Source organism: Globicephala melas, chromosome 6 (genome assembly GCF_963455315.2).
Source record: "Globicephala melas chromosome 6, mGloMel1.2, whole genome shotgun sequence".
NCBI classification, from domain to species: Eukaryota; Metazoa; Chordata; class Mammalia; order Artiodactyla; family Delphinidae; genus Globicephala; species Globicephala melas.
In genome coordinates, this window is record NC_083319.1 from 109,963,573 (window position 1) to 109,991,553 (window position 27,981).

The 27,981-nt window shown below is 40.4% G+C and overlaps 1 protein-coding gene and 2 long non-coding RNA genes across 5 annotated transcripts in view; 2 read left to right on the forward strand and 1 right to left on the reverse strand.

Moving 5' to 3' along the window:
- The window catches only part of LOC132597515 (uncharacterized), a 36,592-nt gene extending 21,767 nt beyond the window's left edge, over positions 1-14,825 (forward strand). Inside the window, exons 3-4 of the long non-coding RNA XR_009564435.1 lie at positions 14,228-14,473; positions 14,670-14,825. This is a non-coding gene — a long non-coding RNA (uncharacterized lncRNA). The remainder of the gene's footprint in view (positions 1-14,227; positions 14,474-14,669) is intronic.
- GALNTL6 (polypeptide N-acetylgalactosaminyltransferase like 6) overlaps positions 1-27,981 on the reverse strand; it is a 1,150,777-nt gene that overhangs the window by 271,568 nt on the left and 851,228 nt on the right. The gene's annotated exons all lie outside the window — the stretch shown is intronic.
- On the forward strand, positions 17,093-25,801 carry LOC132597516 (uncharacterized). Its single transcript, XR_009564436.1, has 3 exons — positions 17,093-17,216; positions 23,485-23,579; positions 25,281-25,801. It is a non-coding gene; the product is annotated as an uncharacterized lncRNA (long non-coding RNA).

Below are 27,981 nucleotides of genomic sequence, written 5' to 3' on the forward strand. Positions count from 1 at the left end.
CTACATAATGGTGTGACTAACATCCTCATGCATATGCTTTTGTTCAAAATTAGGATAGATTCCAACAAAGTGAGTTAGTGGATCAAAAAGTATGGAAAAGTTAATAGCATGTGATACAATTGTCAGATTTCTACCCTAACGGCCAATTAACACTGACATCAGCAAGATGAGATTACCCGTTTAACTGCTTCCTTGATGGTACTGGGGATTGTCTTTACAAAAACATGATTTGTTTGTGCTAATTTATTAGGTAAAAATCATGCCTCATGGTTTTAATTTGAATTCATTTGTTTATTAGTGAGGTGGAACATTTTCTATGATTATTTCCTAGATTTATTCTCTAGTTTGTGAATAATATCCCTTCCTTTAGATTGGGCAGCTCTTGAAAAGATAGGACTAGGATGGTGGACAGTAGCTGCGTGGTTTCAACTGTGGGACTTTTGCAGACAAATTGAGATGGAAGAGATCTGTGGATTACTACAAGTTGTTGCCTAAAACAGCAGCTTGGCCAGGTTTTACTATGGAACAGGGGGAGTTTGGGTCAAAAGTCATAAGTTGCAGTGACAGAGAATGGTGCCCAAGAGATAAAAAAAACTTTACTATTAGGAAACGTACGTATTCTTTGATTGACTTACTTTTAACCTCATTTTTTTTGTTTGGTAATTTTCCAGGGGATATCAGGTTTTTAATCTGTCAATGGCATTTCTTTCTCCTTGGACAAAATAACTAATCCTTGTTTACCAAAAGTTTCTCTCTCTGAGACAATGATTGCACCAAATGGATGTTCACAGAGATCCTAAAAAGTTATCTTTGATGAAGATGACGATGACGGCCAGATTTTACGTTACATTTGATCTTTGCTTGACATGTCAATTAAGCTCACAGAAGCAGGGGCTATTACAGATAGAATAGGGACTTTCTACACCAGATAACCAACATTTTACGTTACCTTTACATTTTTTCTTTCTTGATCACCTCTGTAAACTCAAGCTCCTAGAACGTACTTGGCATATAATAGGCTTTCAATAAATATGTATTAAATTAGATGAATCAAGATAAGCTTCCATTATTTTTATCCCTGGGTGTCAAGAACTTTCCTATTCACTTCATTACCCTACTTTGATCATGTGCTTTGATCAGGATATAATATTCTGATATAATCATCATAATCATAATTGAAGTTCTACCTGTGCCAGGTAGTGTTCTAGGGGTATTTCCTGAATTTGTCATTTAATCCTCATAATACTCCTATGATGTGGGTGCGATTATTATCCCTACACATGTATAAGCTCTGTTACAGTAAGCTTTTGATCTCTCTTGTTCCTTGCTGTATCTGCATGCTTAACATATTGTGTGGCACATAGTAGAAACACAATAAGTATTAGTAGGATGAGTGAATAAATCTTTTTTTCACTTATGAGGAAACTGATGCTTCTTATTCATCAGTGAAAGTGATTTGACGTTTGCATATGTTATGAAATGATCACTACCATAGGTCTAGTAACCATCTGTCCCCATACAAAGTTACTACATTACTGACCATATTCCTTGTGCTGTATATTACGTCCCCGTGCTTATTTATTCTATAACTGGAGGTTGGACCTCTCAGTCCTTTTCACCATTTTGCTCACCATTCCTTCCCTTCTGGCAACCACCTGTTTGTTCCCTGTACCTATGGGTCTGTTTTCATTTTTTGTTAATTGAAGTATAGTTGGTTTATGATGTGTTAATTGCTACTGTACAGCAAAGTGATTCAGTTATACACATATATACATTCTTTTTTATATTCTTTTCCATTATGTTTTTTAAAAAATTAATTTATTTTTTGCTGCTGGGTCTTCGTTGCTGCGCGCGGGCTTTCTCTAGTTGTGGTGAGCAGGGGCTACTCTTCGTTGCAGTGCGCGGGCTTCACATGCAGTAGCTTCTCTTGGGGCGGAGCACGGGCTCTAGGCACACGGGCTTCAGTAGTTGTGGCCCACAGGCTTCAGTAGTGTGGCTTGTGGGCTCTAGAGCGCAGGCTCAGTAGTTGTGGCGCACGAGCTTAGCTGCTCCGCGGCATGTGGGATCTTCCCAGACCAGGGCTCGAACTTGTGTCCCCTGCATTGGCAGGCGGATTCTTTTTTTTTTTTTTAACATATTTATTGGGGTATAATTGCTTTACAATGGTGTGTTAGTTTCTGCTTTATAACAAAGTGAATCAGTTATACATACACATATGTTCCCATATCTCTTCCCTCTTGCGTCTCCCTCCCTGGCAGACGGATTCTTAACCACTGCGCCACCAGGGAAGCCCTGGCTTTGTTTTTTAGGGAGATCAATCCGATGGCAGTGGAAAGGGCTAAACAGACAGCACAGATCACTGGTGTCAGGTTGGAGGATTCGAAATCTACAGTACAGCAGTAGACCAGGTACGGCAGGCACTCCTAGTTTCTAACAACAGAATCCTGATTTTCCAGAGCAGCAATGTTCCCTGATATTCATACCCCACTTCCCAGACTGCCACGGACACTGCTTGACCACTGATGTATATGCAAAAATCACTAGATCAGGATCCTGGGAACATTGCTTGAAAGGTACCCTGATGACTAGCATGTGTCTTCAGCATCTTTCCCCTGACCTTTTACCATTACCTTTCTTCATGCCTGAAATATGATTGGAATGCCTCTAGGTGTCACTATCATCTTGTGATAAGAAGAGAAAAGCCATCCAATAAGGGTAGGGGAGAGGAAGTTCGGTGACTTGGCAGGGGAAGGGTCTCTGCTAATCCCTGACGGCTCACTAGTCCTGAACTTTCTCACCTCCAGATTTTATGTTACATGAGGAAAATAAGCTGTATTTAGTTCAAACCACTATTGGTTTGATTTTCTATTGCTTAGGTTCAAATAGATTCCGAATGATACCTTGCGTAATACAGAATAGTGGCTTGAAATAAAGGAGTGATAACATAGGTGGGGGACGTTTAGGGAAAGAAGACGGTCAAGTTGAGAGTCATGTCTAACTAGCATTGAAAGTGATTGATTTAGTGGCGGGAAGTGGATTTGACCAATAGCGTGCCGGATAGGGAGATTAGGAGGGCACCATCTGTCCTAGAGAGCTTCCATGGGGTGAGATACGTGGGACCTTAACCGTCCAATCTACCCCTTCAGTGTTTCAAATGCTTGCTTGTTCTCGCATTTGGCCAGACCTAGAGCTCTACTGAGAAAATGTCAGACCCTGTTCACAGGTCGTTTTGTGGTTCAAGAAATATGATTCTAGGGGCTTCCCTGGTGGCACAGTAGTTGAGAGTCCGCCTGCCGATGCAGGGGATGCGAGTTCGTGCCCCGGTCCGGGAAGATCCCACATGCCGCGGAGCGGCTGGGCCCGTGAGCCATGGCCGCTGAGCCTGCATGTCCGGAGCCTGTGCTCTGCAACGGGAGAGGCCACAACAGTGAGAGGCCCGCGTACCGCAAAAAAAAAAAAAAAAAAAAAAAAGAAATATGATTCTTTCTCTGGAAGCAAATTTATGTCAGGCTGCTGATTTTTCACAAAAAGAATATTAAACCTGCCACTTCACTCTTTGACGGCTGAAGCAAATGGACTTTTATATTATAAATAGAACATAATACCTATACATTGGACATGTACCAGGGAGCTGAAACTTAATTGATTGCTCTTCAGCCTTTGCCAAAATTGTGGTTGAGGCAATGGGTGTTTTTAAGAGAAGGTGTCTATGCAAAACATTAGCCATCCATTCTTCAAGGCACTCTAAAAGTTCTCCTTTGATGTCAAATTAAATAACCAGCAACAAGTGTGTTAAGATGACGTAAGCTTAGGTCCTAGAATGAAACTCAGTTTTATCCTGTTAGCTTTTATCAAGAACGGATAAGAGGCAACAAAAACTGTCATACCCATGATGTAGATTTCTTGAGCTCTGCGCTAAATATTTGATGTAACCGTTTCCCACAACAACATCTTAGGTTCACAATTTCCTCAGATGAGAAAACTGAGGCTCATGAGGTGAAGTAATTTCCTCGAGGCCACATTGCTAGTAATTGTTGGAGGGCAGTGTTCTCACCTGGATATGGGATTTGAGGTCCTGCGTTTTTTAAAGTTATGTCATACTGTAGTTGACAGACTAATGTCCACATGCTCATTCCAGCAACTGTGAACATGTGAGGTAACACGATTAAATTAAGGACATTGAGAAGGGGAATTTATGCTGGATTATCTGGTGGGCCTGATCTAATCACATGGATCTTTAAGAGAGGATAAATCCTTCCTGGCTGTGGAGAGAGGGGCATGTGACTACAGAAGGATGGCCAGAGAGATATAACTCCCTTGACTCTGAAGACGGGCGACGAGATAGGACTCTAGCAGCCCCTAGAAGTTGTAAAGGCAAGAAAGGGACTCCTCTGGAGTCTCTGAAAGGCACAGATCCCTGACAACACCTGATTTTAGCCCAGTGAGACCCATGTCAGACTTCTAACCTATGGAGCTGCAAGATCATAAATTTGTGCTGTTTTAAGCCACTGAGTTTATGGTAATTTTTTATGGCAGCAATAGGAAATTAACACACGTGTTGACGTCCCAACATATTTGCTAAATTTCTCCTTACTTTTAGTTCTGTATTCACTGAAATTGGCATGAAGTTTATTCAGAGCACAATGATGTTTCATTTTTGCCTTGGATGACTAGAAGGCCAGAGCCAATTTTAGAGTTCAACTGTAGTTATGGTAAAAATATATTTTTTTAATCACCTCACACCAGTCAGAATGGCTGTCAAAAAGTCTACAAATAATAAATGCTGGAGAGGGTGTGGAGAAAAGGGAACCCTCCTACACTGTTGGTAGGAATGTAAGTTGATACAACCACTATGGAGAACAGTATGGAGGTTCCTTAAAAAACTAAAAATAGAGCTACCATTTGATTCACCAATCTCACTCCTGGGCATATATCCGGAAAAGATGAAAACTGTAATTTGAAAAGATATATGCACCCCAACGTTCATAGCAGCACTGTTTACAGTAGCCAAGACATTGAAACAAGCCAGGTGTCCATCAACAGAAGGACGATTGGCTTAAGAGAATAACATAGTAAAGTAAGTCAGGCAGAGAAAGACAAATATTATAGGATCTCACTTATACGGAGAATCTAAAAAATAATACAAATGAATCTATGCACAAAACAGAAACAGACTCACAGACATAGAAAACAAACTTATGGTTACCAAAGGGGAGGCAGGGGAGGGACAAATTAGGAGTTTGGGTTTAACAGATACATACTACACAGAGTAGATAAGGAACAAGGATTTACTGTGCAGCACAGGAAACTATATTCAATATTTTGAAATAACGTAATGGAAAATAACCTGAAAAAATATACAACAATCATTTTGCTGCATACCAGTATTGTAAATCAACTATACATCAATAAAAAGAATTTTTGTTTTCTGATCTTATATCTTTTTTTTTTTTTGCATTTTCCTGTGTATATTCACACATGTATATTTACATCAAGATGTTGCTGAGAGAGAGAGAGAGACTGAGACAGAGACAGAGAGAATGAGACAGGGGTGGAGTGGAGATGGGGGAGAGAGAGAAAATGGAGACCCACTCAAGTTTTTTTGTGAAGGTGGAGTGATAACTTTTATAATGAGGTGTCTCAGTGGTATCAAGAGATGTATTTGAGGGACTGCTTTTAAAATTAAAAAAAAATTTTTTTCCAACTTTATAAATGTTTTGTAAATACTTATCTGAGGAGAGGTATTGTAGTTGGGAAGAACAAATCTGATTCCATACTGGATCTGTTTCTTTTACTTTAACCTTTGTATTCTATTGCTTTTGCTGCTACAAGTTAATCACTAAAGGGATGCTGCCTCTAGCTTAAATTATACATAATGGCCCATCTCCGGGAACTCTGCCTCCCGGCCCTGAACATTAAGATGAAATACTTTGTTTAGCTCCAGGAAACATCCTGACCAGGCTGCAGGAAAGCAGAAATGAACACATCCCCTCTGGAGTCTGACTGGAACCAGCAAAGATTTGCAACAACTTACCACCTTTTAAAACTTTACCTCCTTACCCTTCCCCCCTTTGTTCTATAAAATAAACTAGGTTCCAAACCCAAGCAAGATGGTTCTTTGGGACACTAGTCCACCATCTTCTTGGTCTGCTGGCTTTCCTAATAAAGTCGCTATTCCTTGCCCCGACACCTCATCTCTGGATTGGCCACTCGTGTAGCGAGCAGTACGGGCTCGAGTATCAGTACTACCTTGCCTTTGCTATTTGTTGCTCATATGTACCTATCAGGCCTATTTATTTCTGGTCATATTCAAGTTTCATTTCAGAAATGCATTTCCCCTTTTAAGGGGATTTCTCTACAATTAAACCTGGACTGTGGGGTTGTGATGCTGCTCCTTTCAACTTTGGTGGGGAAGCTGATGAAAACATAAGAAAGTTGAATCCATTTAAGACAAAGGTTTCACACACAAATGAGATTTGCCTTGCACCTTGCTGGGTGTACAAAAGATAGGCTGATGGCACTGTCAGAAAGGAGCCACCCCATTAACCACAACTCTCATGGATGCAGGACTGAAGAGGAACTAGAGAGTCAGGATTTCAGAGAAAGAAAAATAGCCCTCTGCCACCGCCATTGCAATATTCGTGTTACTAAGCAACACAGATATTTGCTTAGTGACACAAATGTTGCTCTTATTTAGCAAAGCCCTAATGATGCTGGCAGTACAGTCTCGGAATAAGGTTTAATACGACTTCATTATCCCACCTCTGGGGCAGCAGTGCATATGCAGTTCCTGATTAGGGGTAACAGGAAGTACAGTGAGTGCTGTTTGGTGCACCTCCATCTACAAGACCAAATAAAGTATTGATTTGGATGAATCTAATGACGGTCATTTAGTGTGTTTATGTACTCACAGCATTCATTTGGGCTGACAAAGAATGCAGGACAACCCATTGTTCAATGTGTCCCAGAATTGTCAAGCCTTAATGATTCTGTCCTGCCAGGTCACATACAGACACAAATTGTGACATTGGCTGTTACCAACTCCGTGGACACCTGATGATAGTCTTTCTCTACGATTCTGAGGAAAACTGAGGATTGAAATCAACGGATGGTTTCCATATGTCTTTCGAAACTTGAAAAACTTGTTTTGTATATCGAAGTTGCTGTTATTTCTGCAGAAAGTGTAATTTTAATACTTGAGAGAGTTTGTTTCTTCCTTCTTGGTTTTCATGCTGAGAAGCTGCTTCAGAGGCTACTAATAGCTTTGTAGGTATTCTCTTCCTCTTTCATTTTCTCCCCGCTTCTCTCTACTCTTGCCCCATCTTCCAAGTACGTGGTTTCCTAGGGTTATCATTGTGGAGCAGATGCTAAAGCAAGATATGGTGAAAAAAAAATCCATGACCCTCTGGGCTTAGGGTCTTTTCAGATGTGATTTAGAGTCTTTTCAGATGTGATTGTGGACTAGTATAAGTGACATTGATGCCATAGCATTTTAAATTCGCAAAGCAATTTAGAAGTGTCCTTCCAGGGACTTCCCTGGTGGTGCAGTGGTTAAGAATCCGCCTGCCAATGCAGGGACACAGGTTCGAGCCCTGGCCCGGGAAGATCCCACATGCTGCAGAGCTAGGCCTGTATGACCCAACTACTGAGCCTGCGCTCTAGAGCCCACAAGCCACAACTACTGAGTCCGTGTGCCACAACTACTGAAGCCCACACACCTAGAGCCCGTGCTTCACAACAAGAGAAGACACTGCAATGTGAAGGCTGCACAGCGCAATGAAGAGTAGCCCCCACTTGATGCAACTAGAGAAAGCCCGCGTGCAGCAATGAAGACCCAACACAGCCAAAAATAAATAACTAAATAAAAATTAAAAAATAATAAAAATAGTAAATTGATTTTTAAAAACAAGATTGATGAGGGAAGGCAGAGTGTTAAAAAAAAATTGTGCTTCCATTTGTCAAACTATCGCACCATCCTTTTCACTCGTCTCTCTGTCACTGGATGCATTTTCATAATGCCTGAACGTGGGGACGCAAAGAAGGAGAAATATTTATTTGCTTCTGCCATTTCTATGGTGACAGGCAATGTGTAGAGCATATGGCGCTTGACAATTCTCATGTTATTCGAATTAAAAGTGAAAAAGCATAAAAATAAGCAAACACGTAACTTCTTTAGAGATGAGAGGTAGGACAAGTGGAGGTATTATTCTAGATGAGATTGGCTAGCAGTGAGAGGTGAAATCCTGTTTTGGTTCTTTACCTGAAAGGAAGGACACACTGAGTCAGGCTGTTCAGATCCTATAGGACTGTCTACAACCCCAATCAGTTTTATAAAAAAAAGTAAAATGGTCAGCAATTTTTATTTATATTGATTTGACAGAACTTTTCACTTCTGGTGTTCCAGAGGAAAAAACCTTTTGACACATTCTGTTTATTTATAATAATTGTAAGCGACATCAAATATATCTTGAATCTATGGATTTGGCGAACTGCTCCCATCCCCTTCCTGAGTCAAGTATTGCTATTCCCACTGTCTACTTAGAAGTTGTGAAATCCTCGTAGCAAATTGTTCTGGTAGCTATACAGACAGGAAAGAAGACAGATTTTTTTTTAAAAAATGTGTCTGATACTGGGCTAGGTGTATTATGTACATTGTTTCAGCTACCTTCTTCTGAAAGTGTCATTTTCTCCATCTTACAAATGAGAACATTGTATTCAATATTCAAAGGAATATTGCAATTGGTTCTAGGTCACCTAACTAAATAGCAAGGCATAGATTGAAATGCGGACTTTTCTGACTTAAAATATTTTTCTACTGTGCCTGTATTTTGAAAATTCATACTTAGGTCTGAGTTTCAGGCATGCAGACAGACCTGATTCATTTTGAATATGTCTCCTTTTTATGAAAGCAGAGGGGGCTAATTTGAGTGGTAGTTTCTTTTCTAAAGTGGGCTCAACCATAGTTTAAATGTATATATTATTAAGCAATGACACAGAAATTAGCCCAGAAGGGTAACTCCTTTTGATGCCTTTCAAAGGACAGAATTCCGGCTATTTGTTTATGATGATGTTACAATTTCAACTTAAGACAAATTGGAGGGTGTTTTCACTGAGTTGCTAATTTTGAAACACTTTGCGTATGCGATTGCCTTCACTGTGTAGAAATTCATCTTTTAAAGGAGAGTCTCTTATTTCTAAAACTTAGAATCTGCAGCATCAGTAAAGAATGATGTTCCTCAGAATGATCATCTGATTCCTAAGCCCTGATGATTCTGATACATCACTAAGTATCTCTTGGTATACCTGACATGTCGACTGCAGAAACACATATGGGAGTCCTTTGATAAGTGACTGTTTTTCCATGTTTACAGATGAGTGTTTTAAAATTTAAGGCTTGTCTTTTGTATATATTTTTTTCATTTTTGCAATTACGGTATAACGATGTATAAACTAGTAAATGTTGATTTAGCAAAAATAAAATAACCACTTTTCTTTAAGTCATGAAGCATCATGATGGAGAAGTAGATTTTCTTTAAGTGTCTGCAAAATCGAACTGCAGTTACTCAGTTGCTAATAGGCTATATAATCTTTCCTTCCAACTAACATTTGAATAGATGCATAGAAAACATTAGCTTTTTGTAGATAGAAACATTCTTACTATGACACTCCAGCCATGTTGCTTACATTTGTAATCTTGAAACTATGGTTGTATAAATTTAAAGGCTGTCACAGCTGAGCAACTGATGACATTCACTTCTCGTTATGAATTGGTAAATCAATCTTTGGAACAAAAAGTCAAGTAACATGTTCACACACACACACACACACACACACACACAGAGAGAGACAGATGCACTGAACCTCTAGAGGAAATTTTACTGTGATTTATTTGTCCTTTAGCATCTCCAAGGGCTTTTCTGGTTTTAGGTATATTCTTGGGGATCTTTTAAGATTTTTTGGAAAATGTATTAATTTTCCAATGGTGCCTTTTATTGGTATAAATCTGATGTTAGTGTTATTGGACTATTTCAGATGATGGTTTGAAATTACATAGTGTTTTGGATAAGGTTTATTTTGGCTACTGAAAATTAAATAGCATTGAACTTCTTGTAGCTTAGTGATATATTTTCACGTAATGGGTCATTGATGTTTAATGCTGGTAGGATATCATTTGTGCTAAGACTCAGAGATTTAATTATTTAAAAAATTAATATATGGAGGCATCCACAAAATTTTGCATTTGGGATCTACTTAAAACCATGATTTTGTAATCACTTATATTAGCAGATATTTATCAGATGCCTTTTAATATATAAAAATACATAGTATATGAAAAGTCTGGTGAACACAAAGCATGAATTCTATTCAGGAAATTTATGAAATAATCATGAAAGACTTAAAAGACAGTAAACTTAATTTTCTTAAATTGCCTTTTCTATATTGAAACTGATTTAAAAAATATATATTTAGACACTTGCAAAATGCAAAAAACCATACCAAACATGTAAAAGGCCGTACAAATAAAAACTTATTTGAAAGAGAAGTAGCCATGGAAAAATGTAAGCTCTGGTTTGGTAAGTCTAAGTCTCTCTGAGATCTTTGTTCCTAGATGTGGTACAGAAAGGAAAGTTCAGTGTGGAGAAGACTTCTCTGGGGCCTACCCATGGGTCCAGGAAACTATTTATCCCTGAAAAATCTTGGGCCAGCTTATGGGAATGAACAAAGATGACCAGGAGGGGTCATTGGGAACGTGTGGCCAGAAGCAACACTACTCAAAGCACCAGTCATCCAGGAGATAAGGAGCTTAAGTCAGAAAGTAAATCAATGTATTGTTTCCTTCACCGAGAAAGTCTTAGCGTGAACAGTGTCAGCTGGACCGCTCTGTGACATCATTGGTTTACATTCTGGTGCAAGCTGCTTATCTTGTCATGGACCTGGTTTGGAAGGATGGGCAGTTGATCCAGGAACCAGACTTTGAATGGCATTGGAGGCGTTACTGACATCTTGGAACCAGCTACTCCAAACTGCTCTGTGCTGTGGACTGCCCTGCGTGTAGTGTGTATAGGGGTGGTTGCTAGCATTCTTTGGTCTCACTCGCAGCCACTGGTACCTCCCCCAGTAGCTGTGACAATCACAAATGTCTCCAAAGATGGCCAGTGTCCCATAAGCTGGGGTGGAGTGGAGGGGGATGGTCCCAGTTGTAAACAACTGTCCCGGAATAGTTGTTAATGTCCACGTGATCTCTTTGTACATACCAGTCACAGCACCTGAATGCTAATCTGTGGATAAAGTACAAAGTACCGGGAATTTGGGGGGACTTATTACCTCGGTTTGTCATTAAGTGATTAGTTGATGGAGTAACATAGTATACTGAGTTCGTTTACAGGAATTCACAAAGTCATGTGTGATCATCCTATGTTTTCTACAGAGGTGTTCAAGCCCCAACACCAGGAGCAGGGCCTGATCTGTCCGTGAAAATGGCTCTCATAGCCACAAACAGGACTATTCAGTTATCTTTCTTATTAGAAAAGTAGCCAATGAATCAAGCCCTGTATTTAAACAGAACTGTTCATTAAAAATGCCTTTTTATAACGAAATTAACTGTGTACCGAAATGTTGGAAAAATATGGGCCTGAACAACTGTTCTCGGAATAGAAAAGACATACGTTTGCTTTCTTCTGGTTCCTTACAAACGATGGCAGTAATAACCATAACCACACAATAGTACTTCTTGCTTACATTTGGAGAGCACCGTGGTACTCCTCAAAACGCTCTCACAGACTTTATTTCCTTTCACCCTTAGTTCAGTATCTCTGTCTGCTGTTTGCAGAACCTGTACGCGGGCCTTTCTCCTTCTAAGAGAAACAAAGAGAGAGAGATCACAGAAACATAACAACACTGGTTCTCCTATACAAACACAGACACACACCCCACTGATGCTGCTTCCTCACTACCTTTGTAAAACAACAATGCACATGTGAGTTTTTCTGAATTCTGCGTGATAGAGGAGCCAGTCTGAATCACAGCAGAGCCTAAAAACTAAAATACAAGAAAATAAATAGTCTGGCTTCAAATAGTAGATCCACAAATGCTTTTTTTTTTTTTTTTTTTGCTTGAAATCATTAGATATTCTCTGTAAGTCTGCAACCAGAAGGCTTTAATGGCTCTTACTGACCTGTTATACAGGATTTGGTGAATTTCCGCCCTTTCTTGGGACTAATGTCGGACGTGGTGTTGTCAATTTTAGTAGTGGTGAAAAAAGTGATACTGTGGAGAATCAGAAATATCAATAGCATACTTAAGTGTTCCGGTCCTTTTAAAATATATTTTACATTTGAATCAGATTTTTATCACGTTAAGATGCAAGATGTGGAAACCCTTTATTGTGATGGCCCTTATATTCGCTCACTGCTATCAGTAGGCCTTTCCGCTCTTCTCCCCCGCCACCTATCTTGCTTCTTTCCTGATACTGAGTTTCTAACCAGTAACTTTAAAAGGCCTACGTATTGATTTTTGCAGGGTTCTGTCCATAAACCCCTGAACTATAACCAAATTAATTGAATCTGCATGGTTGCACTGGCTGAGCGGTTTGCAGAAAGAGTTGATTCTGTCCTACCTGTTTCCCACTTCTGTATCCTCTACTTCACTTTGCTCATCCTATTTTCCATTTGAACACCTTTTCTTTATTCTTCCTTTGGTAAGTTAAGACTGTGATTATATTAGAAACAATGGTTGAAAAGGAATTCAGAATACAGCAATTCAATAATGATTGATCCCCGAGTCAGCAAGTATTTCAGGCATTTTATACTTTATAAAGCTGCATACTGCTTGACATTCATTGGGTCATCTTCTCTAATATAGCAGAGTCTGATTTTGTTCAGAAGCCGTGTGTTGTAAGACATATCAGGCATCATATCGGTGATGTCCCACCCTTGATGGGGACTTCTCACGGCTGCCTGTGCTACTTCCCTGAGACGCAGAAAGGGTCCAGCTCCCTGCATGAGCTCTGGAGGGGTTGCAGACTCAGAAAACAGGTGCAGCTAATGCAGTGTGGGCCCCCACACAATGGAACTCTCCTCATTTCTAGCCTTTCTCTCTTTTACGTCTATTTGAAAACCAATGTCGGCGCAGTGGAGTGAAACGTGACACAGAACAGAGATGGGTTCCAGTAGGCTGGTGCTCAGCAGCTTGTGGAATTAACTTCCTTTTCTTTAATGGGTACCTTTTCACGGTCAGCATGAAAAAATGCAGGCCTTTTGGGGAAGATTCATACAAAATATATTTTATCTGTTTTTCAGATGCATGTTTGGATTTCCGAGATCACACGTTTTGCATGACTGAAACCTTACGTATTACCCTAAATTATCATTTACAACCAATTGACACTGTCTGATAGAAGGAAGGAGCGAGGAAAGGGGCTAACATCTACTCAGAGACTGGTGTGAACAGGGCAGGGCCCAAATGCATCCTATGGAAGAGTTTGTTCAAATAGGGGTGTCAGATTACAGTGGCAGGCAGAGTTCCCCCCGTCAACCACCCGTGTGAATGGCTCCCTGTGAAGTTATCTGGTGCCCAGCCCACACGGCCAGATGTGGCTCCCTGTACTCAGTCCTTCCCTACCCTGCCAGGTGGGTGTCAGGATCGTTGTTCTGATTTTGTAGATGAGGCTGAGATCAGTGAATTTACTTGCCCAAGAGCCAGTAGTTAAGAAATAGAACCCGAATTAGCAAGCAGGTGTGTGTGTGTGTATCTGGCATCACAGTCCCTGGTCTGTGTCCTACCATTCTGTCTCCCCTTATTCCTTTAATTAGGAAAAGGTTACTGGCAACTCATCAATGCCTGACCCCAATCTGAGCACGGTGGGGAATACATGGTAGCCTTTGACCTCTGGGCACTTGAAATCTTAGTAAAGAGATCACACTTACAAAGCCGCTAGTTACGTGACAAAAGACAGCTTTTATTTTTAACCTGTTGGTCTCACACGTGGCCCTAAGGGATAACATTATTCATTATCATTTACAAATACTGTTTTCATGCATGTAGGGCTGGAAGAGGAAGCCAAGTAGGGCGTTTTCCTCTGGGGGGCTTAGTGAAGAGATAGTCGGAACTTGCAAGCTTGATCTAAATGAGGGAGCTGAGACAGAGAAGGGAAGGTGGCAGGAAGAAGATGAAAAGAGATGGAAAGAGGGAAGGGTGACTTTAACAAAACATGATCTCTGTCCCTCAGTTGTCTCCTGGAACAGCTCTCTCTACTCGGATGTGAGTCTAGCTGGGAAGAGATCTGCAGTTTAAAAAGTCAACAATATTGCATTTATACATGTAAGAGGTGATGACAGGTGTAACTAAGACATCGTCAATGATGAGGGATGGATCTGAGATCCATTTAAGAGGACCATGAACAGGCTCCAGCGGCTGATGAGACAGAATGGGTCTAGAATCCCTGGTTTCTGGCTTGAGGCAACTTTATGATTTGGTGAGCATATTTCCATATTACTTTCTTATAAGAAGGAGATGTGATGGTTAATTTTATATGTCAGCTTGGCTTGGTCACAGAACACAGATATGCAGTTAAGCATTATTCTGTATTTTTCTGTGAGGGTGTCATTTGGATGAGGTTAACATTTAAATTGGCGGACTCTGAGTAAAGCAGATTGCCCTCCATCATGTAGGTGGGCCTCGTCCAATCAGTTGAAGGCCTGAATAGAACGAAACAGTGATCTCCCCCAGCAAGAGGAAATTCTGCTGGCAGAGAGCCTTCAGACTTGAACTGCAGCATCAGCTCTTCCCTGGGCTTCCAGCCTGCCAACTTTTCCTACAGTCTTTGGACTTGCCAGCCTCCATAATTGTGTGAGTCAATCCCTTAAAATCCCTCCCTCCCTCCCTCCCTCCCTCCCTCCCTCTCTCTCTCTCTCTCTCTCTCTCTCTCTCTCTCTCTCTCTCTCCACATATGTATACACACACACACCCTGTTAGTTCTGTTTTCTTGGAGAACCCTGGCTAATGCAGGAGATAACAATACTAAATTTCTTAGACCGTTATCTAAGGGAAAAAAGCTGTAACTGAAATGCACATGTATCATAAGAGTTAAGAAGTTTTCAAATATACATTCTCATAAATAAAGACAGGGGAACCTTTTAAATCTCCCCAAGACACGGGTGTACTGCACACTCTAAAGATCCCAGCATTCTAGTCCAACAGTATTTTATGGTCATTACTGATAGAGAAATGATGTAGCCAGAGCTTGCTGGACACATCCCAGCAAGTCTTGGTGGCAGAACCAAGATTCACACTCAGGTATGTTCACCTTTAAAATCTGTGCTCTTAACATCTTACCTCAGTAACTTCTCTTGCAAAGTTTTGCTGTTTATAACCTTTTAACTGGCTAAAGGCACTGTGTCCTGTGATTTCTGTTTGACTCACTTCCCTTGCTCTCTGCCACCTCTCCCTTTTCAGGGAGTGTCGCCAAGGACTGTGCCCACTCCTGCTGAGTCCCATCAGGTCTCGGGCTCTGCAGTGTGAGCATGAGATGCTCCATCTCACAGGCGGGAAGGAGAGGGGCTGCAGGGCCTCTGACGAGGACAGAAGACCGTGTAAGTGGACATGAAAACACTTGCGTAAAATGAAGGAGTAATGGACATACATAGTACAAGCTAATAGAAGATAGGACACATTGTATTCAGAAGAATGTCTGTTTTTGAAGAGCTCTGCATTTCTTTCCCAAGAAGAAATGCCTTAAAACCCCACTTGGGGTGGAAGACGAGATCCCTAAGGCATACTCAGTTATGAAAGTTGGTCCCTAAACGTCTCTGGTAAAGAGAATAAGAGGTAAAGAGTTTGAAACTGTATTGGTTTTGAAGAAAGAAAAGTCAGATGAAGATTTTACAGAAGCATGTTGCCTGCTTTGTGACAATTCAGCAGAAGCTATAAAATTAAGATATGATCAGACTTAGATGTTTTCACTGAAACCGGTGAAGGAATTTAGACCAAAAGCTTGAAGGAAGCTTAAAGGTTGATAAATGAAGTCAACCAGAAGCTTAAAAAGCTAAACTTGTCTAAAATCACGTAGGGTCTACTATGCAGCAAGCACTGCTCCAGGCCCTTGACATACATTAAATTGTTTACTCTCAAAATCCCCCTGCAAGTGGGTGTTACTACTCGTCCCATTTTGCAGATGAGGAACTTGAAGCAGAATCGGGTTAAGTCATTTTCCAAGGTCATTCAGCTGGTAAATGGCAGAATCAGAATTGGAACCCAGGCCATTTGGTGTCAGAGCTACCATCCTTAACCACCAATTAGAGAATCTTTCTTGTACCTTGGTAGGGAAATGCAGAATCAGAATTGGAAAATGGCAGAATCAGAATTGGAACCCAGGCCATTTGGTGTCAGAGCTACCATCCTTAACCACCAATTAGAGAATCTTTCTTGTACCTTGGTAGGGAAATGCCCAGCCATCACCTAGACTATAACCATTATAAACACTTCTATTGGAAGCTACCTTTTTAGGGTGGGAAGAATTATATTTCTCAAATGCAAGCCCAGTGACAAAGATTCTTTTCTTGACCAGATTTCAGCCAAGCTCCTCTGGGTCCTCTTCATGACTAGGTCTTAACCTCAGCCCCGATCTTGCTGGGCCTGCAGAGCCAAGTCGTAGCAAAAATTCTGCTAAGTCAGTTCATTGAGAATCTCCCCACCCTCGAGTAAGAAGGATTGGCAAGAATTCCCCCACCCTTGATGTCTCCTGTTAGTGATTGTCCACCCACTAACCCCTTCCCTCTGCTCATTGGCTGTAGATCACCAGCTGTCTTTGCTGCATTTGAAACTGAACTCAGTATTTCTCCCTATTGCAATAGTCTTGGCCCCCAACACAACAGTCCTGGATAAAATCTTCCTTACTGTTTTCACAGGTGCCCGAGTAATTTTGTCTTTAACGACAGTTAACTAAAATGTTTTGCGAATGGCCATTACGATTTGTTAACTGAGAATAGATTTCTTAAGCAACTCTTCCCTCCTCTTTAACCCATGTGTGTTACATCAGCTATGCCTTGATGGGTGCAGTGTATATGACTTAATCTTCTGTCTTTCCTAGGTACTGAGGACAGGCAACCCATCAGCAATAGGGCTACCCAAGTGATTTCAAGAGGCGTGTGGGTACTGAATTGCCCTGGTATACTCTTGGTGTCATAAATACTCCACACCTACTTGCTGGAATCTTCTGAGTAAGTTTTTAAAGTTGAGGAGTTTTTTGAAAAATGTTTTCCATCTGAAGAAACCAGAACAATTTGTAACCGACGGCATGTGTTGGGACAGAACAAAGAGCAGTGGGGAGCGATAAACTCACAACAGAGGCAATCATACACAAAACAACAACTTCATACCCTGAAGATCTACAGATGTGGAAATGTTTAGGTAGTGCATGCTAAGAGGCTCTGTACTAAATGCTCAAAGAAATAAAGAATATAAGTAAAAAGATGAATATACAGCATGAAAATTTCAGGAATGCAGACAGATTTTTTTTAAAAAGCAGAACATTAAGAAGTGAGAAATACAGTTGCTGACAGCAAAAATTTAATACAGGAAAATGGCATGACAGACACTGCTGAAAGAGCATTAGTGAGCAGGAGGAATCACCTGAGTGATTTACTGGTAGTTCTCCATGAGAGATAAGGAGTTAGAAATCATTAAATAAGGATTAAAAGACATGGAAGAGGGGCTTCCCATGGCAAAGTGGTTGAGAGTCCGCCTGCCGACGCAGGGGACACGGATTTGTGCCCTGGTCCGGGAGGATCCCACATGCTGCAGAGCGGCTGCACCCGTGAGCCATGGCCGCTGAGCCTGCGCGTCCAGAGCCTGTGTTCCACAACGGGAGAGGCCACAACAGTGAGAGGCCCGCGTACCGCAAAAAAAAAAAAAAAAAGACATGGAAGGTAAAATGAGGAACAATAACCTATATCAAATTTTAGGTACAAATAATTGAGAGAAAGCAGATGAAATGGATTTTAAAAGGTAATGGCTGTGATATTCCAAGAACATCATGTACCCACAGATCTGGGGGACATGATGCATTTCAAAGAGAAAAAGAAATCCATGTCTAGACACAGAGTAGTGAAACTGCAGAATGCCAAAGCCAAGCATTCTTTAAAATGGCCAGAGAGAAATAATAAATCACAAACAAAAAGAAACACAAAAAAGACAATTAGAATGAAAGGATCTTCTCAGCAGCAACGAAGAAGCCGGAAGATGGTGGAACAATATCCTTAAATATGGATTGAAAATAAATGTCAGACTAGACTTTGTATCCAGCAAAACAACATTTCAAGAATGAGGATTGAGAAATTTTAACACAAAATAAAGGAAAAAGACCTGTTGGAATATATCACCTGGAGACATCCTCTAAATAACATACTTTATAAAGTAGAAAAATGATCCCAGAGGATGATTTCTTATGCATGGAGAAATGTATACATATAGCACAATATGGCAAACATGAATTCTAAGTGCAAACAAAAAAGACCTCTATGAAATAATGAATAGTGGGAATTAAAAAAAGACTGAAAATATTGGACAATGACAGTATTATGATTAAAGTTGTCTTAAGGTTTTGTTTTCCTTGAGAGAGGGGTCCAAACTGTTTAATTTAGAATTTATCCTCTTAAGTAGACTGTTAATATTTCACAGATAATCACTAAAAGAACAAAAATTTAAATGTGTAAACTCACAGCAATTAGGGAGAAAGAATAGGAAAAAATAAACATACAATCAAACAACTTTTAAAAGTTCCAAAAAGAGAAATAAGAAAGACAAAGCAGGAGAAAAGGACCAAAAAGGTAAGATGGAAGAAGTTTAAATGTGTCAGTAATCACAGTAGGTAAAAGTGGACTAATTTTGCCATTTAAAGTACAAGGATTGTCAGATCGATCTAAAAACTGGCCACATGCTGCCTATAGGAGATACCTGAAGTATAAGCACAGAAAAATTGAAAATGAAGGATAGAAAAAGGTCTCTCAGTCAAATAGACCCCAGGCCCATAAAACATTGCTTGTAATTACTATTTGTCAATTCTAAGGCAAAGGCATCTGCTGCTTAATGATAAAAGTTTCAACATACCATGAAGATAGAAAAATTGTAACAATAGCTAATGATACAGCCTCAAACTGTGATAAGAGGAATTCGTGATAAAAGTACAGGGAGAAATGTTCAACAATACTATTATAGTAGGAAACTCAAATGCAATCTTATCAGCTATTGATAAATAAAGCAGAGAAAAAATCAGCAAATATATGGGAATTCTGAGCAGCACAGTTGTCAAGTTTCATCTAACATACAAATACAGAACGTACTTTTGTATATTTGATCTTTTACATTTGTTGAACAAATAGAGACTACACGTCTTCTGAGTTAAAACCAAACTGGTACTATACTAGTCCATAAATCAATGTTTAATAAATTTGACAGAATAGGGTCATATACACCATATTCTCTAACCTCAGAGCAATTAAGTTAAAAGTTATGATAAATCAATCAATAAATCTTCATATATTTAGAAATTTAAAAATGCATTTAAAAGTAAGTCATGGGTCAAAGAGGAAATCTTGATGGAAATTTTTTTTTTTTTGCGCGGTACGCAGGCCCCTCACTGTCGTGGCCTCTCCCGTTGAGGAGCACAGGCTCCGAACGCGCAGGCTCAGTGGCCATGGCTCACGGGCCCAGCCGCTCCGTGGCACGTGGGATCCTCCCGGAGTGGGGCACGAGCCCGTGTCCCCTGCATCGGCAGGTGGACTCTCAACCACTGTGTCACCAGGGAAGCCCCTTGGTGGAAATTTTAAAGACACTTAGAACTAAAGAAAATGAAAAAATTACATACAAAAACTTGTGGCATCCATCAGCAAAAGTGGAAAGGAGCTTCAGTGGAAACTTGTCATTTTAAATGATTATATTAGAAAAGGACAAAAGCTAAAAATCGATGAGATAAATGTCCAACTTTAAGCTCTTAAAAGAAATAAAAATAAACCTAAAGAAAGGAAGTAGATAGTGGCAGAGAAATAATAATGAAAAAATAGACCAATTCAATAGTGTCAGAAGTTGATTTCTAAATGACCAAAAAAATACACAAACCTTAGGGAGGAGGGGGGGTGTCCATCTTGCATGAAGTGGACAAAATCTTTGAGAAAGAAGCACTTTCAAAACAGTCTCAAGAAGCAGTAGACTCCTAATAGTCCTGTAACTATTTCAAAACATCTGCAAATAAAACATCCATTCTAGGTGATCGTATGAGTGAGTTCTACCACATTTTCAAAGATCACATCACTAGAATCTCATAATTCACCATTCCCAATTCATTGTAAAAGACAGATTTAATCTTGATATCAAAACCAGAGATGAGATAAAAATATTAATTAGGTAGGTATAATTTTCTATAAAGTATATAGTAGGTATAATTTTCTATAAAGTATAAAGTAGGTATAATTTTCTAATAGAAAATATTTACAACCCCAAACTCAAAGTGTATAAAAAGGGCTTCCCTGGTGGCGCAGTGGTTGGGAGTCTACCTGCCGATGCAGGGGACACGGGTTCGTGCCCCGGTCCGGGAAGATCCCACATGCCGCAGAGCGGCTGGGCCCGTGAGCCATGGCCGCTGAGCCTGTGCGTCCGGAGCCTGTGCTCTGCAAGGGGAGAGGCCACAGCAGTGAGAGGCCTGCGTACCGCAAAAAAAAAAAAGAAAAAAAACAAAAACAAAGTGTATAAAAAGATAACTATATCATGACCAAATTGAGCTTGCCCCAAGGATGTACATATGGAATCATTTTTAAATTCTGCCATTTTCAATGACCACAGTAATTAAAAGATGGAGAATCATAAGATCATCTCAATCAATGTAGAAAAAGCATCCAAAAAATTCAACACTCATTCATGATATAAAGGAAGCTTGTAACACAGGCTAATTTTCTTAACTGGTAGTGTACACACATTATTCTAAATGGAAAATTGTAAGTAGCATTCTTTTTAAAATTCAGGACCAAAGATACCTACTTTCACTGCTTTATTGCTTTTAACATTATCTTATATTCTGGTCAGTGCAATATTCTAGTCAGTGTGATAAAAAAAATAAAGCAGAAGATTTGAAAAGAGGAAATAAAAAAATGATTCTTTGAAAATGATTTGCTTGTATGCATAAAACAAGCAAGACTCTACGGGCAAGTAACTAGAAATGAGAGAAGTATTTAGCAAGACAGTTAACTGAGCAAAAGTCAACGTCATATCTATACACAAGTAACAAACATTTAGAAAGAACAGTTTAAAGGAAAAGACACCGTTTATAATGGCAACACAAACTATACAGCTCCTGAGGAATAAATCTAATATATTTTGCAGGGGCCTCTATACAGAAAAGTACAAATATCACAGAAGCGTATTGAAATTGACTTAATAAATGGAGAGGTAGGATAAAATAGGATGAGACAGAATGAAAAGAGGTGTGAAAGAGTGTTCACGAATTGGAAAATTAAATAATCACACAAACGTTGAGTCTCCTGAAACGATCTGTAGATTCAATACAATGCCAATAAAAGTTCCAATAGGTTTTGTGCCCACGTGTGTACATGTTAAATTGGACAAGCTCATTCCAACATTGATATGTAAGATCTGAAGACTTAGCATAGCTAAGACAAACTTGCAATTTGTGATTAAGGGCGCAGTGGGAGGAATCTGAATTAGAAGAATTTTCTGACCGCATGATCACCTCGTTACTTAACATACTGTTATCCAGAGAGAGCAGTAAATAGATTGTCCTAAGTATTCAAAACACACCTGCTCAGTTTGGATTTTTCCATGTGATATTAAGGATAGCACTGCTGGGGCTTCCCTGGTGGCGCAGTGCTTGAGAGTCCGCCTGCCGATGCAGGGGACACGTCTTCGTGCCCCGGTCTGGGAAGATCCCACATGCCGCGGAGCAGCTGGGCCCGTGAGCCATGGCCGCTGAGCCTGTGCTCCACAACGGGAGAGGCCACAACAGTGAGAGGCCCGCATACCGCAAAAAAAAAAAAAGGATAGCATTGCTGATTTTGTTTATTTCATTTTGTTTGTTTTGTACCTCAGATTTATAGGATGGTATTAAATTATAATTGATACTTCATAACACAGTGTTATCATTGGTCTGTGCTTGGCTCTAATTTATTCACACAATGAGAAATGAACACCTATGAACCTGTCACCCAATCCAAGCATTGGAACCTTATTATTAACGTGCAAAGTTCAAACTAAAAACACAGTGGACCTGTTTCAACGTACAATCTTTGCAAGTGGATATCTGTTATTATTGCTTGTTCCTTGTCTTTTATTCTGGGAAAGAGACCTGGCGATAATTTTCTTTTATGGAAGCTCCATTCTTTGATGCCCACATCAGATTGTCAATCAGATTGCCTGTTGCCCTTACCATAGCTAAGGTTCAAAGGTTGACTCAAGCCCAGCCAAGATTTTCTTTCCCGGGAATTTGAACTTGGGAAGAGTCATCTGAAGACAGAGGTCCTCCTGATGGCAGGACTCCAGAGACAGTGCCCACTATTTCCTGTTAATGAGAGTCCCAGATCTGCCTTGGTTCCTGCCTTGGACGCTATGACGCTGTATTCTTCCCTAGGTTCTGTAAGAAACGCCATAGCCTTCTCAGAAATCAAGTTCTTTTTCTTAAGTTAGCCTGAATCAATTTCAGTTGCTTGCTTGCCTGCTACCAATAATTATAGCAACTACTCTCTGTATTGAATTTAATTGTCTACATGACTAATGATCCAGCCTCACCAATGTGTGACTATCTGAGGTCTGATTGAAGGCTCATCATGCTTGGCCCCTGTTCTTTAACACAACTCTCCACCGAGGAAAACACATTAACGAAAAGCCAATTTATCCAGCTGGAATCAATGAACACATCTTCAATCTTCTTTGAAAATTTATCAATAAATAAGATGAATGATATGAGAAAAGGGCACCCACACGTCTCTACAAGAAGATAAAATCTACTTACATAAGCCAGATTGATGGATTTCTATTTCTTAGGTAAAGGTTTTGGGGCATGTTCCATGAGGCCTCAGGCTCCTGGAGTCCCATATGTAACAATTCTTTCCTTCTTATGGTAAACAGAGGGGATTAACAGACTGTTACATTGTCTGCTAAAACCAGACATGGCTCCCCTCTTTTCACAGATAGCCTGCCTGTCTGAGGCAATATCTCAAATTGATATTTAAAAAACCGTCTTTGTTAGGAAATCATTCTTACCTGCTTTGTCTGCCTTTGTAAAGCAGCTTGGAAACCCTGCTCTTCAAAAGGAAGAGGCGTGTCTAGATGCCATCAGTGCTAATAAGTTTTGCAGGAAGCAAAGTAATAGATTAGAACCTCACCCCAATGCCCCTGCCTGTTCCTTTGGGAAAGGTCAACTGGTTGTCCCCTAGAGGCTGGACCGTGGAAAGCAGGCTGACCTTTTCCTATTCTCATCACCAGGTAAACCATGCCTACTCTGGAGTCCTGGACCAACTAGACAATGAAGGAATCCTGCTTCAGTGGAAAACTATCAACAGTGCATCTGTACATGTGTAGTGAGTAAATAAATGATAGCAAACTCTCTCCATTTATATCCATTCAAGTTAGCATCTTTGGTCATTAGCCACTGAACTAGTTACAAAGCCCCTTCGTTTTATCAATATCTTTCAACATTCCTTTACGTTTTTTTAAAAAAAACTTATTGAAGTATAGTTGATTTACAGTGTTGTGTTAATTTCTACTGTACAGCAAAGTGATTCAGTTATACACATATATACTTTTTTTCATATTCTTTTCCATTATGGTTTAATCACAAGATATTGAATATGGTTCCCTGTGCTATACAGTAGGACCTTCTTGTTTATCCATTCTATATATAATACTTTGTATCTGCTAATGCCCAAATCCCAATCCATCCCTCCCTTACCCCTTCTCCCCCTTGGCAACCACAGGTCTGTTCTCTATGTCTGTGAGTCTGTTTCTGTTTCATAGATAAGTTCATTTGTGTCATATTTTAGATTCCACATATAGGTGGTATCATATGATATTTGTCTTTCTCTGGTTGGCTTACTTCACTTAGTATGATAATCTCTAGGTCCATCCGTGTTGCCACAAATAGCATTACTTCATTCTTTTTGTTGGCTGAGTAGTATTCCATTGTACATACATGAGCCACATCTTCGTTATCCATTCATCTGTTGATGGACATTTAGGTTGCTTCCATGTCTTGGCTATTGTAAATAGAGCTGCAGTGAACATAGGGGTGCATGTATCTTTTGAATTATATTTTTCTCTGGATATATGCCCAGGAGTGGGATTGCAGGATCATATGGTAAGTCTATTTTTAGTTTTTTGAGGGACCTCTGTACTGTTTTCTATAGTAGCTGCACCAATGTACATTCCCACCAACAGTGTAGGAGGGTTCACTTTTTCTCCACACCCTCTCCACCATTTGTTCTTTGCCTTTATGTTGTTTTTTTTTTGTTTGTTTGTGGTACGCAGGCCTCTCACTGTTGTGGCCTCTCCCGTTGCGGAGCACAGGCTCCAGACGCGCAGGCTCAGCGGCCATGGCTCACGGGCCCAGCTGCTCCGCAGCATGTGGGGTCCTCCTGGACCCGGGCATGAACCCGTGTCCCCTGCATCAGCAGGCAGACTCCCAACCACGGCGCCACCAGGGAAGCCCCTGCTCAGTAATCTTTTATGCAGTTTCAGGAGTCCTGGACTCATTAAGAGTCTCTGTATTCCATAACTGATTCACTTTGTTATAAAGTAGAAACTAACACACCATTGTAAAGCAATTATACTCCAATAAAGTTGTTAAAAAAAAAAAAAGAGTCTCTGCATGCTTGTAATCTATCATAGGTGTCAACTGCTTCTTATCAGTGTTTGGTGTACCCTTTTCGGAAAAAAAAAGAAAATCTTCACTGAGGCAAATAAATGAAAAGTTATTATGTTTTCCTCTTTGTAATACATCAGTATTTTACCACTGGCCCAAAGCACTAAACGTATCTATTGGAACATAACTCAACATGCCCGTTTATGTGTTCATGGTAAAACTATTGCTATATAACTCTTCGTCGTTGTTCCCTCTCTCATGATCATAATATCTGTCTTATTCCTCCTTAGGTGAAGGAGTTGAGGGTCTGGCATTTCAGTCCTTCACATAAGAGCCTTCCATGAGCTTTTTCCTGTTAGCCTGTTTTTATTGTGGATTTACCTCGAGGAGAAACGTGCTGCTTTTTTCTTCTTTCTTGAAGGCACCGAGAGAAGATAATTTATAAGATGGACTCATTCTCTTCCTGAACCACACAGCCGTGACAGTTACTGTAACGGACTGGACCTTATGTGTATATGTGTATGATGTGAGTGACTCATTTAGTTCTGTGTTTAGACAGCCTGTATACATATGTCTAGGTATATGTATTAATACACGTATTACTATCTATATTTATATACACATTATCAGGATGTTAAAATGACATGTTAGCTGAAGTGTCAAATATTACCACGTAGAACTTGCAGGAGAGAAGTTGGGCGAGGCTGGTGAGATAATGTTATACGTTTCATTCATATCAATCGTATGAAAAGGTCAGGCGTGGGAAATCAGGGAAGGAACCTTGCAGGTTGCTTTGGAGTGAGTTGTTCTACGTGTCTCACCTTCTTCCTTTTGGGGAACAGGGGCAGGAGGAGATCTCTTTAGAGAACAGGTCTTCCAGGGGACTGCCTGGAGAATCTGGTATGTGACCCCTCTCCACTCCCCAGACACACACAGTTTGGGTGACACAGTGAGCATTTGTGTGAGTCACTTCTGAGAATTCCAAAGCTTGAGAGTTGGCTGGGCCAGCCCGTGGAAGCAGAGAATACGATAGCATTTTGGTAAATAATGGAGCTCCCAGAGTTTGTTGAGGGAAAGGAAGGTACACAGGAGAGGCAAGCCCGCAGCTGGAGGTCCTAGATCCTGTGCAGGAGACTGACTGCACGGGAGATGGGAGCTAGCTGAGGGAAGCTGCCAGTGACCCTCTAATGCTCAGTAGCTGTGGGAGGGGCCATGGTGCCCTGGAGAAGTGACGCAATGGCCTGTGTCATGGGAATGCAGGTGGGAAGTCACCAGCCTCGGGAGGTCCGCATGTAAAGGAACTCTGTATGTAGCGCCAAGACACAGAGAGAAACTCTGAACACCAGCCAGGCCCAGAAAGATGCAAGATCATCAGCTCCACTCCAACCTGTCAAAACCACCCAGGAGGGTCAGAAATCTCTGTTCTCAGCGTGTGAGGAACTTCTCAGGCACAGAGAAGTAGAAGAAAGAGGTTAAATCCCGCTTCCCTGTTCGTAGGAGCTCCTGCAATGGGCCCACACTAGGGCCAACCTCAAGCGCTTAGAGAGTTCTGATGGATTGTCACATAGGAGTGGACAGCTGGGTTACAGAATTGAGCTACGATTTGCAGCTGAGTGAGACTGCAGTACTTTTCACCGTGTTCGAGGGAACACAGTATTACGGGGTGGCCCTTCATCAGGCCACTGTCCTGGACAGCTACATGTAAAAGAATGAAATTAAAACACTCCCTAACACCATACACAAAAATAAACTCAAAATGGATTAAAGACCTAAATCTAAGGCCTGACACTATCAAACTCTTAGAGGAAAATATAGGCAGAACACTCTATGACATAAATCACAGCAAGATCCTTTTTGACTCACCTCCTAGAGAAATGGAAATAAAAACAAAAATAAACAAATGGGACCTAATGAAACTTAAAAGCTTTTGCACAGCAAAGGAAACCATAAACAAGTTGAAAAGACAACCCTCAGAATGGGAGAAAATATTTGCAAATGAAGCAACTGACAAAGGAGTAATCTCCAAAATATACAAGCAGCTCATGCAGCTCAATATCAAAAAAACAAATAACCCAATCCAAAAATGGGCAGAAGACCTAAATAGACATTTCTCCAAAGAAGATATACAGACTGCCAACAAACACATGAAAGGATGCTCAACATCACTAATCGTTAGAGAAATGCAAATCAAAACTACAATGAGGTTTCACCTCACACTGGTCAGAATGGGCATCATCAAAAAATCTAGAAATAATAAATGCTGGAGATGGTGTGGAGAAAAGGGAAGCCTCTTGCACTGTTGGTGGGAATGTAAATTGATGCAGCCACTATGGAGAACAGTATGGAGTTTCCTTAAAAAACTAAAAATAGAAATACCATATGACCCAGCAATCCCACTACTGGGCATATACCCTGAGAAAACCATAATTCCAAAAGAGTCATGTACCACAATGTTCATTGCAGCACTATTTCCAATAGCCAGGACATGGAAGCAACCTAAGTGTCCATCGACAGATGAATGGATAAAGAAGATGTGGCACATATATACAATGGAATATTACTCAGCCATAAAAAGAAATGAAATTGAGTTATTTGTAGTGAGGTAGATGGATCTAGAGTCTGTCATACAGAGTGAAGTAAGTCAGAAAGAGAAAAGCAAATACCGTATGCTAATACACATTTATGGAATCTAAAAAAAAGGTTCTGAAGAACCTAGGGGCAGGACAGGAATAAAGGCGCAGAGGTAGAGAATCGACTTGAGGACATGGGGACGGGGATGGGTAAGCTGGGACGAAGTGAGAGAGTGGCGTGGACATATATACACTACCAATGTGAAATCAATAGCTAGTGGGAAGCAGAGGGAGATCAGCTCGGGGCTTTGTGACCACCTAGAGGGGTGGGATAGGGAGGGTGGGAGGGAGACGCAAGAGGGAGGGGATATGGGGATATATGTATACGTATAGCTGATTCACTTTGTTATACAGCAGAAACTAACACAACATTGTAAAGTAATTATACTCCAATAAAGATGTTAAAAAAAAAAAAAAAGCCACCAAACTGGGAATTCCTAAAATGTAGAAGAAGCCTATATCAGTTTTTGGCAAATAAAATTTTGTGTTTCA